We start from the raw sequence: 14639 nt of genomic DNA on the forward strand, positions 1-14639 counted from the left end.
CATACTATTTTTGCACTAGTCGTGTCTTAGGGCGAATAACTACTCTTAACCCACTCAACAAAAATAATATATATAAATCTTTGATACAAAAACCATATGATGTTTAAAGTTCATATTAAAATACATGATTTCATACATAATTAGAAATGTAACTTCAATAATTTATATTTGTACTCTCTCGATGTATGTATATATACATACACATGTAAAGTTTGAAGTAGCTAGCATCAACAGTCTTGGATGACAAAATTTCGTATTTTGTAGATATTCTAAATATCCGTGTTTCACGCAAAGGTGTACAGTTCTGTTCGTCGAATATTTGAGGCACTATCTGGCGATGCTGCCTCGAAATAGATGTCTCCATTCGGTGGCGCGGTGAATGCACATTAGAACGATTCACTGGGCTCCGGAGCAGAGATGAATACGGTATTAGAGAAACGTTACAGCTGGTTATGGAAGCCGCGACCCGCTACTGCAATTCGTGATCCTCCGTCTTAGAGTCCTGGCACGCTCTTCAACATTGTGGTTCCATTTGGTGTAGTGTAATAGTCCTCCTACGTTAATCCTTTCGCTGCGAGGCGACGTTGCTGGTCGAAGTCAATTTACGTTTGGGACTAGTTAATGATAAGGTAGATTGCGACGATTGGACACCTATTCAGGAGCCAGTAGTTGCGAACTCAAAGCTGCCTGTATTGAAACAGGCGTAATGACTCGACCGGCTATTCGTAGCGTTTAGGGGTGGTATTTGTTCTCTTGGAAATGTGGAATTATGGTATTAGAGTAAGAAGGATTTTAGATAACGAATGTTGTGAAATGTGGGCTGTTTTGCGTTTCATGGAATATCTTTCTATCGATAAATCAATGTTTTTCTTCATGTGAAAACTTCCACTTTTATTCAGAATCTTTAATTGGCGTGTTATTTGCACTGCTTTAATTAGAATTAATTAAACTTAATATTCTTCTCAAGCTGATTGGCAGTATACCTTTGTTTTATGACACAAGATCTTTATTACATTACGGATGTAAAATATAAAAAAAAAGTATATATACACACATATACATACAATGTGATCACATTATATATATTTATAGCTCGTGTATATAATTTTATCACATTATTTTACATGCATATACATAGTATTCACTTAATTGTACATTTGCATAATTCATGTCCATAAAAGACACATGCTACTTGCATAGCTTAAGTATACAAACATCTACAATCTACTGATTACTGTACAGACGCGTACATTCACTAGTAATTGCTTACATTCACTGTACAATTCCTTTCCACTGTGGCATAAGCATGCGCGAGTATTCTTCTATCGAGAACATCGTACAAGTTGCATAGCGCATTTAATAATTAATTAGTTAGACGAGCATTCGCAAAACCATCAGCAGAGTAAATTACTTGGAAGTAAGTAATGTATGGTGCGTTACTGTTGCGTGTTGGTAGGTGTCGAAGTTGTAAATTCATTCGTCATCGTGGCGTATCGCGGGAACGTCACGAATACGCTATCTCTACTGTAACTTATTATAGTACAACCGCATTGAAATTACGAGCCACGTGTTTGAAAAATGAGAGTTTAACCGTGGTACAACTGGTTTGTTACAAAGTATGTGCAAACGTGGACTGCGTGAAGATACGACGACAAGGGGTGTCAACGTTGCGATGATTCGAGCACAACGCGTGGGCGTTTTGAACGTAATTAACGATACTTCCATATTATCCATTAACGGAGAATCGGTTGAATTTATTTTACGAATCGTGTTTGATAATATTTTTATTTGGATAACGAGTATAGAATGACAGATCATCGATTCAATCACAATTCGCACATCACCAATTAATATATTTTTATTGGACTGAAGGTTTATTCGATTAACGGAAATAGACGAGTAAATTCATTTGTGTAATTCATTAACGTGCAATGAAAGTCTACTGAATTTAATATGTAAAAATATTTATTTATTTTATTTTACACTTGTAAAATAAATCTTCCATAGATCGTTGCTCTATTTCTAAATAAGAAATCAACTCCTTTCCACTCTCATCATAAATTATGTCGCACTCTGTACATGAGATTATGAATAGGACAGGTTCTGTTATAGAATAAATCACTGTAATAAACCAGTCGGGATTTATAGTCAGAGTTGAATTACGAACTGCCTGTATTAATACTCTTCAAATTGATAGTAACATATACAGAAAATTACTCACGCGTGCATTCGTGCTCAGCTATACATGCTATACAATCGATTGAAACTGCATCAAACCGGGGTCTGCATGCATGGATTCCGATAGACCCTTAAAAATATACGCTTGGAATCAGCGTACAGTAACATTTTTCCAGAAAATAGTTAAATTGTTAGGACTATTAATATCTTAAGAATAAATTTGCATTACTGTTCTTAAATTATTTAAAAATATTTTAAAATTGAAGAGGACCAGAAACAATAAATCATGATAATTTTTTGTCGAAGGTGCTTACATCAAAATTGTATTTTTTGAAAACATTATAAAAACGACTCTACATCAGAGATGGGCAAAATTTTATTGGAATAACAAATAACAAATAAAACTAGCGTATAGTAATTTATTTGTGACGTGTACTCGAGTGAACAATTAAGTTCATATTTGTTCATTATGAAATATTTAATTCTATAATCCAAATCCTAATTTTTATTCTTCGGTTAAAATTGTTATCAAGATGAGAATTTTGCCAATCTCTGCTGCACAGGAAAATTGGTGGAGCTTGAAATCGATAAAGTCGAATTTCAAAGCATTCCGCACAGAGGATACTGGATTCTCATTACGAAGACGTATTGGGCAACGAAGTTAGAGTAAATCAATCGAATAGTAATTAACTGGCGTGGCCAACTCTCTCAGCTCGCGAGTTTGAGTTTCGAACAGAACAATCAGCGGGTGGACCCAAAGATAATGAATCGATTTCGGATCCACTCACGTGCCAATTGTCGTCCGTTAATTAGCGATTAATTGTCACGCAGAACGCGAACGGGTTTGGAATTACGTATCGTTGATATTTCAATTAATTCGCAATGCATTTCAGTTAATTCAGTTCATGAGATTTAAATATTTCTAACAATCTGATTGCGAGAAGCCTTTAACAGTAATTTTCTTTCGATGAGATGATCAAGTCGTTAAATACAATTTCACGAAGGTACAACGGCAAACAGACAATTACATTTACAATTAAAAATTACAACTACCACGTTTAATTGTATCAGTAGAAATTTCGTTAAAATTACTTTTTTAAAGTTACTCTTGCAAACCGTGTTTCCCTCACAATTGCGAAACGAAAACTGCCCCGTAATAGAGACCAATGAAAAAATCCGTGCTCACAGACAGATTAAGGATACTCGTTTGGCAAGCGGCGTGATTACAGTTATCAATTTCGCCACAATGAAACTGCAGAATACCAAATCAAGAACAGCCCGCAACATTCGAGCAAACGTAATGTGCACCGAGGCATACCGTTGCGCGATTTCCACCAATCCTCGACAATGGAGCGTTACTAACTGCCTGTAATTGCCCGTTCAACGATATAAATTGATGCATTTCCGCGTGGAACTTACTCACGATGCAGGAACACACGTGTGGCCGCAGCGAGATTTTATTATCGATATTATTCTATACAGAGTCAAAGGGAGGTAATTTTATTAGCGAAACGTACGTACGCGGTATTCCGCGATTCATTGCCGGTCCGCTTCCAGCGCATTCTCTTTCTCCGCGTTACTATCCGCTTTATCACTGATGCGGATCTGTCTGATGCATCGCCTGGGCACATACGACCGTTTGCGTATGTAGATTTTGGTGAATGTAAACGTTTGTGTGCGTTTCAATGAATTTCTATCGCCGCTGCTACCTCGAACCCGTGCCAGCTGAAAATATGCGGAACAAAGTGGCACCGTGTTTCATGTTTACACAGAAGAATTGCTGCAACTGCGTCGACATGTTTTCTTAGGAATAAACGCGAAATGAAAGAGGTGATTGATTAGCTGAGCTGCGGCGTTGTTCGAGTGGGTTTTTGTTCGAATAACGTTTCTAATAAATTCTGCTTTGAGTAACATTTCAAATAAAGTTATGGATAAACACTCGAGGATAATGAATATTTTTTATCCGATTAAACTGAGTTTGAAAATATTTACACCGACTGTCTTGTTATACGCTAAAACACACTGGACGTTATTCAAACATTTCGATCTAGTCGATTTTTGCATAAAAAATAGCTATCCCCTTTCTTTGTACATCTTACGATGACTATGTATACAATTATGTATTATAATAATTAATTAATAAAATAATTAATGTATTATTGTAATAAATGATTGTTCTACAATTCAATCAGTGACTAATAAAAAGTTGTGTATCTTTTATTCGTTATACCAGATTGTTATCTAGAAGAGAATTTCGTTCATTTCATGGAAGTCTGGCTCGATATCGAACCAGTCTTTTGGTTTCTCTTTGCCATCTCGAAGCGCAGCTTATAAAAACACCGTAGACGTTTGCTTTTGTCCTGACGTTGCCTCCGGCTTCGCTCGAGAGCGATGAATAATAAAAGCACTTTGCCGCATTACGTGCAAGCGCCTTTCTCTCGCCTCGTAACAACGAGATCCGACCGAATCTGCATAATTTTGGATCAGCATTTTCGCCCCTCGCGAAAGTGAATTTCTTCGAGTTTTTCGTTGCTCGTCTGTTGGACTTATTCGTGGTTTGGTCGATTTCGCGTTTTATTTCAAATTACTGGTGACGCAGGACGATTAAGTCAATGTTATTAATTTGAGCGTAATATTATAATATACAGAGAATGAGCATATTATTCAATGGAATATAATATTATGTACGAAGTAAAGACATATTTTTTAATGTAATTTACAGGTACAAATCTTTATTATTAGACTGCAGACCTCATGCATTTATAGCATAGATTACATTTCAGACTGTTTAAATAATAAATATAAGACAAACTGTTTATTTGTTACTTGCTGAATCATAAAATGAGATATTTCCGAATGAACCAACATATATGCAAATGTTTTATTAGACACCACTCCTGTCACTATAGTTACACATTCTTAACAATGAACCTCAACGATGTTTCTCTTACTCTATTTAGCAATTGTATCAAGCCGATTCATCTATAAGGAAATATTGCCTCGAAATTCTTCCTTAGGCGGAACTTTTCCAAATACCAACGTACCATTTCCGGTCTCCAGTTCACCCAGACGCTGAAAATAATGCTCTACTCCGGAGAAAGCACGTTCAACTGGCAGAGATCGTTTCTAGAGCTGCGGTGAAAAATTAAACGGCCGGTAGTAACGATATAATTCGAGGAGCAATTTGCAGAATCACGAGTTCCAGCACTCGTGATTGCCGCTCGAAAGACGAACTTTACATTCCCGGATCAGAGTCATAATCTAGGAGGAACCTAAGGGTGGAAGTTACCGGCGATATACCTGCGATAGGAAAGGGCGCCGTCTTGACCCCGCAATTAACCCGCGATCAGTATTTTGCGAGCCGCAATCGAATCGGCTCCATCTGCGGCCTACAATTTCCAGCTTAACAATTATCACTCGGTAGTTGCACGCCTCGCGAGCAACAGTTGTTTTCCACTACTACCGGTCGATGAACTACGAGCCGCACATAATTGTTCTTTCACACTGGCCTCATTATTCTCTGATACCTGTAATTTCTCGCGTGCACGGACCGCGGCTTTCGAACGTGCTCGATATTTTTGTTAGCCAGCGATATTCGGGCGTTCACTTTTAGCACGAATTTGTTACGCAAATTTACGCGATAGTACTCGAAGAGTGTTACAAGACGGGAATAAACAATTATGGCTTTGTTGCGTCGGCATACAGAAATTTCACATCGAAATATAAAATGGAAAAAGTAACATTTTTGATGGAGCATGGATATGGAATCATCATTTAGGAATGAAACTAATTGCAAATTAGAACTGCACTGAAATTCCATGCATCATTCGAAATGAAGTTTGCTCAACTCTAACCAAACAATAATTTATGTACATTACTCTCTTTTCTTGAAATTTCCTGTGTCCTCTGTTCATTTAATACTATTTAAAGCTCAAGAACCAATCATCTTTTGCACACATCGACTTTTCTAATAATCACATTTTGATCAAATTTTAATTCTCCAAATGTCCTCGTCTAAAACGAGTTTCACCAATTTTAATTTTCCCGCAGGAGCTACAACCGTTGCACCGCGTTATGAATGAATTACCTGCGCGCGCGAACTCTTACAAGGTGAGAATGCCCCAACGTCCTTTCGACGGTGTCCAAAGGTGCCCCGTACGTACTTAAGTACCAAAAGAAAAAGTCTGGCGTGTCGTCGCAGATAGCCGTCTCGTTTTCTCCTCGTTACGCGAACGAATCCGTTCCCCCATACGTTTAATTGCACATGGAGTAAAGACCCGCGCGGCTCGCCCCCATTCCCGGAAGACTAATTTCGTCCGGTGGCCTCTTCGAGTCAAGTCTTAATTATATCGACGCAGTTGGCCGGGCACACATAGAGGCGGGTCACGATTACTCGGACACAGGGAGAGACGTAGCACGGACGAGACATGATTGGAAACTGCGGTCCGCCATTGTGATCCCATTTACGTGGTATTAGTACGGTGTCAGGCTGCAACGGCGTGCGAAATTAATCTCGGCTGGCGACAGAACTGGCGCTCCTCTGTGTCCGTGGGGACAATCTCTGCTCCTACCGCCTGTAACAATGCGCCACAGGTTACCAGGAGTTTGGAATCCCGCTATGAATTCTCGCCCACGCACGGGGATTAGATTTGTAGCGGCCTCCGACCCTCCGACACCGAGACTTCCTGATTTTTCAAATCGCGCTCCATCCGCCTCTCCTCCGCTTTCATCGGGCTTTCACTCTGTTCTGGGACCGCTCTGTTCTCTCCCGCGTTGTTTGCGACGCGCATTCTGGACGAGTAGTTTTGTTGATGTTGCTAGAAAATAATCAGAAAATTTCGTATCGTTAAGAAAGAAACAGTTGAGAAAATAGAGACTTATTCACAATGAAGAGCACTCCGAAGCAAGCACTTCATAATTTAGAACTCTTCTTCTCTATACAATAAGGGGCGAACGAATTGAAACGCTTTGGACATTTTCTTAAATTTCGATATTGTAAACAATTCAGTAAAAAATAGAATTATTTTGTTCAATTTGTATACGAGTCTCTCAGAAGAAATTTCTTAGTCTTAGTAAAACTTCCAGAAACCTGGAGCTACATTTATGAAAACAATTTTTTGTTTTAGAAAAATCTTAAATTCAAATTACATCTTTTAAAAGTGTTCCAAATAAAAGTAACAATCGTTGTATGTATTATATATTATTCAAAGTACGCAATCCTCGAGGCGATTCAAAACAATTTCTGTTTTATTCGTTTATCAGGCTGGAATCTAAGCGTCTCGTCTCTACGTACGTATAAAATGACTGCCTCGCGCGACATTGGAAAGTAGATTCCTGATTAGGAATTACCATCAGTTCGAAAACAAAATAATCTCGCAAGCCACAGCTGCCTCGCAATGGAAGGTCTACAATCCCTGTTTCATCTCAAACGGAGACGCGATATATCGATTTGCCTTTCAGAAATTCCCGCATGAACGTACAAAGTCCTCGCTGGGATGTCTCGTATCTTCGATGGGCAAAAAACCCGCCAGCAATCTCGTTCTTTTTCGTCCCTGCTATTCCGCTCCGGCAGCGACCGAGCCACCGCTCGCGAATAATGTATCGATACCTTATCTATTTATGCGACAGAACTCGATGCCAATCTATCCACGGAGAGGGGAGGGAACAAGCTTGAAACAGCCCGAAGGAGAAGAAAGACTGGTAATCGATTTTCCTGACGTGGAAAGGGGGGTTCTGCCTGCCAGGCAAATCGTTTCCGTTCCTCGCTGTATATCCGTGGAATCTTATTGGAGAGCAGTTCGCTCTCGTTGCTACGAACGTCCCGGCATGTTCAACTTTCCACGGCCGGGGGATCCACTTCGGTGCATAATATTTGTCGACGAGAGGAAAACGATCGGATTCGTCGGGAAACAGGAGACGAATCGCGCCGAAGACCGACGAATGCGCTCGCTTCTTCGCGATTTAAAAGCTTCCGTCAGACGGAATCGGTTCGCCCATCCTCGAAGCGTAGCGATCCTTTGATTTCGCTTTATTGTTTGTCCCAATCCTTTCGATACACGATGTACGTGGAAGTATCGAGACGCGATATTTGTTTGCAATAATTCGTATGAAGTTGGCAAGGGACTTCTCAACAAATTGCCAACCGATCGGGGAGATCTACTTTCAGGAAATGAGAGTGTTTATACTAATTGCAGTGGGTAAGAATTAATTTACAAAAGAGATGTTTATTTAAAATCAGGTATAGCAGTTTATGCTAGTGTTATCGTGGACTTTTAGTCTCTTTCCTCCATCAATCATCCATGAATTGTTTTGTTAAGAAAATTGTTAGTAATCTTAATACAATTACTTTTATAACCATCAGGAAGCAATGGTAATACGAAACTTCAAAAAACATTATCATTGAATATAATATACAAAAAGTAAGGGGTCAAAACATTGAAATAATACACAGACCTAAATTCACAAACAAAATATTACACATTGCTATTGTTCAATCGTTTATTAAAATAATATTTTTCTAAAGAAATCGAGGTTACCATTTGATAAATTATTACTTAGTAATTATTCTTATTAATAAGCCACGCTATACTAATTTTCCAGGAACGTATCCTACCAGTTTAACTTGTTTCAAGGAATATTCATACTCCTGTTCCCATTTGAAATTTCAAACAATGAAGACAGTAGTACAAGCTTAGCTAAAAAGAGATCCACTCTTTCAAGGGTTAATCGACGCTCCCGTAATCATAATCGAACCTCCGCTATAATCAGGGGAATATTCTGTCCGGGATCGCGGAGCACGAGAGGCACGTGCGAATTAAAGAGGCGAGTTGAGCGCCACTACGACGACATTCCATGGTGCTGTTAGCCCCATCGTGTGCATCCATAGTGTCCATGCACGTGCAGCAAAGATTCCGCGTATGTACGCGAGCGTGAATACGTTCACGCATAAATGGATGTGTACTTATCGCGTTGTTGCTGTTTGACGTTTGCAATTTCATACCGATAAACTAGGTATAGAGTCCGTGTTTATTTTTTGTATTTTTTTTTTTTTTTTTTTTACCAAGGAGTATGCAACACGTGGTCTTTCATCTATTTGATAGATGACTTGGTTGGGTCGTGCGTGCTTAATTGATATTCAATCTATAATTATTGTATCAAATAATATTTCATCCACTCGTTTTACATTTATATTGTGCTATGATATATTATGCGATGGTTATCTTCTTGAGTGGTTTGACTAGTTTGAAAGTAAACAAATCCCTGTTTGTTTTATATTTTCTTAAAGTCTTGAGTCTTAGCTGGTAATTCCAGAGTTTATTTACAGGAGACAAATGAGAAGATTAAAGCTTTTGTTATATTAGGTATAGAGTATGTAGAAATTAACGTTACCTTAGATTAACATATACCGATCGGTGAATATAGTGTTAACGGATTGCACGAGTGCTCATATTATGCTGTAATTATTTTGTTCTGGTCTTCATTTGTACAGGCACGAATAGAACATTATGAAATCTATCAATGTATTTATGTATCATATTTATGATCTTATATAGTTTCCTTCTAATTGAATGTGCTCGTAATACGAGCCTCGTATAATAAAACTTTCGTAACAAACAGTCCCGTCACTAAATGGAATTCGACCTGTCACGAAAGCGATGAATAAGCATTGTTGTACAAAGGGAAATTAGCTTTGACGACGTGAATCGTGTGCGTATAGGTTGGCGTAGGTTTACGCGTGTATAAGTTTAAGGATAAATCATGCCTTGAAACCAGTTGTCTCTTATAATGGTTTCACAGTTTAACTCTCGCAAACGACCTTGCAGCTGATATAAAGTGGCCTTTGAGGAGTATGCCTTATTCATGAGGTGATCTTTCCAAATCAATAAAAATTGTCGGGCGAGGTTGCTTTTCCCTATTCAAAGTGGACACCCTTCACGATGAATTATTGCCAAGCTAACAAATTACATCCAACGTAATTTGAATTCTTATTTGCATGATTTCTTGGACAAATTTGTTTCGACTTCTTCATTGTACTGAAAGCTTATTTTCTTATAAATTTAAAAAATTAATTAATTTAAACCTCAGTTCTTGTTCTGGCTATATAATAATTTAATTAAATCGTAGAGATTGAAGAAGTGATTTAATTTAGAATTTAATTTAGAATTTACATTACAATATTTATATACACATTTGTTAATTACAAGATAATGTAAAGACGAGTAATTTGTTCAAATACAACAAATTAAAAATGGACGTAAGTAAGTAGTTCGATATAATTTAAATGAATCTGATTCGCGATTCATCTGAATCTGAATTTAATTTGAATGAATCAATTTTAATTATGTTCTCAATATTCTGTGTATTATTATTAATGGCATTATTAATCTCAATTATCAAGGGTAGAACCTTAACAAGATTTTTGCCCCCTAATTAAAATTAATCTTAGCATTATGTGACGCGAACAACCCCAAGAAATCGACTTCGTGGTCTTTATTGAAAACATTAACGAAACAGCGAGTATCCAGAGTAAAAGCAAAAGTGATTCACGTTTTGCAAGAATTTTTGCGTCGCCCCCTTAAGTACTTTCGACCATCATAAGAATGTTTCCCTTTATTTATAGAGCAACTCGCGAATGTCTCGCATTAAGCCAGAAATTCTTGAAGTTTTTCGCGCGTTAATTACAGTTGCCACGTGCAGTAAAAGTAGTTTATCCAAGGGAGGGAGATAATGAGAAGTTGAAGCAGCGAGATTATGTCTGCAGAGTAACTTTAATCACGACGAGAGTGCGCCCATTCAATTAGCAGCAGATATTTAGCCGACTCGGATTAAAAGTTGAGCGTTATACGTGGACGCCGCTAAGTGCTTCTGAAAGTGAGTTATATCGAGAACATGACTCACATTCTCTTTTAAACCGTAAAAGCTTTCCTCTTTCGAGAAAACGAAGATTTTATCCCCGGCACTCCGCTTCTCCTCTATGGCTCGTGCATTAATTGAAATTCAGAGTTATCTACCCTTTGCAGTGGACGCGGGTACTCGAAAGTGTGCGGCATCAATATTTGTGTTGGTTCTTCCAAAAACGACGTTTCGAAGTTCAGTTTCATCAAAGTTCTTGTGTAGAATAGAAGTTTTGTTAACAATGTAGATAAGATATAGAATATATATACTAAAGTGTTTTAGTAAAATGTTTATTAAAATGAAAATTTCATTATCTTTATTTTTGGTAATAACTACTTTATACAGTAAATTTAATATTTCTTACCTATATTGCAAGCTGTAAAAAATTATTCATACAAAAAGAATGTGGGATATTTGATATATTATTTATAACTACTCAGTAAGAGTATTTCAGCATAGAATGATTGAACTAGGACGTAACATGCGCGGAGAACTCGACTCGTCGAAAGCGAGTTGCCGCGGGAAAACATGATTCACTGTAGATTCCTTAAAGAAATTCAACCTCCTTCTGCCTTCCTCCTTCTTCCGATCTGTCCGGCCAGCATCGTCTTCGTCTTTTTCTACCCTCGTCCGGAGACTGGTTTTGCACGCTTCCAGCCAATGGACTCTCGATTTCGAAGGGAGACTGGACGAGATGCAGGAGAACCAGCCAGCCAACAACCGGCACTTGTTACGAGCACGCGGTGTCACGTGCAGAAGATCTAAAATGATCTCGTGCTATCAGCAGCGATAGACATTCGATGCCATGTTTTGCAACATTCTAACTCGTTTGGGTACTATTGCATTTTTTGGTCTCATGAATTATAATTAAGAGGAATTACAGGATAATAATATATTATGTAATCGAAATGTAGAGTGAAATATTTCAAGAAGATCATTTAGTGATGCTCAATATTTCGTCTCAATATTTCGTCTCAATATTTTGTCCCAAGTATTCAGATCTTTTCAGGAGTACTTTTTAGAATTAATTTAATACCATTCTGTTCAACGAGCATCGGAAAAATAATACGTTCTTAATTTGTAAAAATTAATTTTCTTGAATAATAATATCACGACAGCTACCATAACATTGTGTAATATTGTTATCGAGCAAAGGAAACATAGAAATATTTGTATATTATTTATCTTGAATCTAAAGTCCCACGCTTATACTTTATCAATTGCTTATCATTTCACACGAAATGATTCAATACACGCTTCGGTCACAAATATGATAGATACACGATTTATACAAATATTTAAAGACGACTGAACAAATTTCAAAACATTCCTCTGCGCATTAATTAAGTAGAGTTATCCATTGTACTCTTACTTCTGAGAATTGTTCACGGTTCTCTTTCACGTTTAAAGAATACTTGAAGAAAACGAGTACGTTTGTGTGAATTCTTTTTCGCGGATTCAAGCTCAATGAAGTTGTACATTCCTGTTTGTATACGTGTACATCCGCGAAGATTTCCTGGCTTTCCTTCTAATCCGTGAAGCCATTCGTGACTTATTGTTAGCCCGCGATGAAGGAAGATCCCCCCCTGTAGGTGCGAGAGCTGATTGGGATTACGTTTGGCTTCTCGTTTTACAAGGGAATACCTGCGTTAGTCGTTCTCCAACCGCTTCGTTTGAATAATTCATCGCTTCTTTATAATCCTGCGAGATAAAAGATCTCCGACAGCACACGGGTGCCATCCCGGTGAAGTTTATAGTTCTTCGATTTCGAACACGTCGGTGTACGTTTTATCGCGCTGACGTTCGTTTGAGGTTATTCGAAATCGATGCAATTTCGCGATTTCCACGTTTACGATCCATTAGAATCTTGTGTGGCTTTTCGATGTCACAATCATATATGTATTTATCGTAATTCATAGAGTGTCTTCTTAACATTTAATGAGTACCACTGATGTAGTAATAAAAGAGTTTGATTTTCGTAATAATTTTTATTATACATTATATATCAAAGACACGAGTGCGTAAAAATTGAATTCAAAAATATTTTTTGTTGTACATTCACAGTACAATACAGTCCAAAACCATTTATTATCCTACATTCCACATATCACTCTAAAAAAAAAAACATAAACGTAAAATATTTTGTGCTCGATTTGACTCTTTGGATGCCCTTAAGCCCTTGACCTACGGTTTACTCTCAAACCGCGCGTGTCTGACTCGTGCTGTTCATGTTCCTCATCACATATCACGCACGTTGTTATAGGTTAAAGGGTTAAACGTGATCAAAAATTTCCTAAAAAGTAAACGTAAAAAAGAAAGCAATACAGCAAAGATACGTCGAACTTTCATAAACCTAGTGTCAAAAATATTATCGAGGAGTCCTCGCAGTACCTACCTGTAGCCTGGGGATCTGCGAAATTCTAAGCCAGCCCTGTCGTCGTTTGTACGCACGTGGATCGGGAATACCCCGAGCGCAGGCCGTGAATCCGCCACGCTTCGTTGCCCCGCGATGTGGAACGCGTCTTGGATATAAGCCGTGGCTCACGCCTTTTATCGCGATTCGACATTTATTTGTTCGCCATAGGAGCGAAGCTCCGGTTACCCCGACCGAGCGATTCGGGATTTACGAGTCGCGGGAGAGGTTCGTTCCCGTCGGAACAGTTAGTTTATATCACTCAGTCGGCCGGTTCTCCCATTCAAGATTGCCTCGTGCTTTTTGCGGAATAAGATCTCCAAGATCGCGCGAACATTATTCAGCCGAACGAGATCGGCAACGAGCTTTTTTCCCCGTCGCACTTTTGTATCCCTGTCTTCGTGGAGCGGCGAGCGCGATTTCATCTCGAACCGATCGCTGGTTTTTGCTATCCGTACGCAGCCTGATGTTGTCATACTTTGACTCTTGTGTCGATAACGGGCTACGTTATATGATTAGCTATATGATTTCGTTGAGAACTGAACCAAAGTTGCTCACACCAAATAAGTATACAAACCCTATAGAATCTCTGTCTGCATCTCATGTTGCAGCTAAATCCAACCTATTACTTGGGTCAAATATTCTGTAACTCTCTCAACGGAGTACAATTAATTCTATTTGCGGTCAAAATTTATTCCAGTTTCATGCTCGAGTCTGAATGTATCACATTGCCGCAAACTTATCTCTAGAGGTCCTCCAACCAATAGAGATCCCAGATCGTATTCCCTGAAGCTTATACCATGATCCAGGTCTGGCCAACACGATCAAACGCGATCAAACGAATGTAGCGTCCCAGTGTTTGTGACCCGGACACACGCAGACGCTCTCGGCCGCGCTCAAACACCCGCAAACGGCACCAAACACGGCCAGATATACACACCGGTATGCCTTGGGAGTACGTACGAACATACTTACGCGGGTTAGTTAGGCTCCGTCGCCATAAAATTCCTCCTCCCCCTTCAACATCCTTTTCAGCCCCCCTCTGTTCGGTCTCTTTATACCATCTCTTCGCTCTTTCTCTCCTTCTCTCATCGACCCTTTTTCACCTCGTTTGCTCGGTACTCTCATGGTTTTCTTCGCTGCCCTTTCTTCT

The 14639-nt window shown here is 38.7% G+C and overlaps 1 protein-coding gene across 3 annotated transcripts in view; it reads left to right on the forward strand.

Annotated features, from left to right (window-relative positions):
* The window catches only part of LOC128889306 (uncharacterized), a 314808-nt gene that overhangs the window by 246968 nt on the left and 53201 nt on the right, over positions 1-14639 (forward strand). The window lies entirely within an intron of this gene.

Source organism: Hylaeus anthracinus, unplaced genomic scaffold (genome assembly GCF_026225885.1).
Source record: "Hylaeus anthracinus isolate JK02 unplaced genomic scaffold, UHH_iyHylAnth1.0_haploid 11997, whole genome shotgun sequence".
Lineage (NCBI taxonomy): Eukaryota > Metazoa > Arthropoda > Insecta > Hymenoptera > Colletidae > Hylaeus > Hylaeus anthracinus.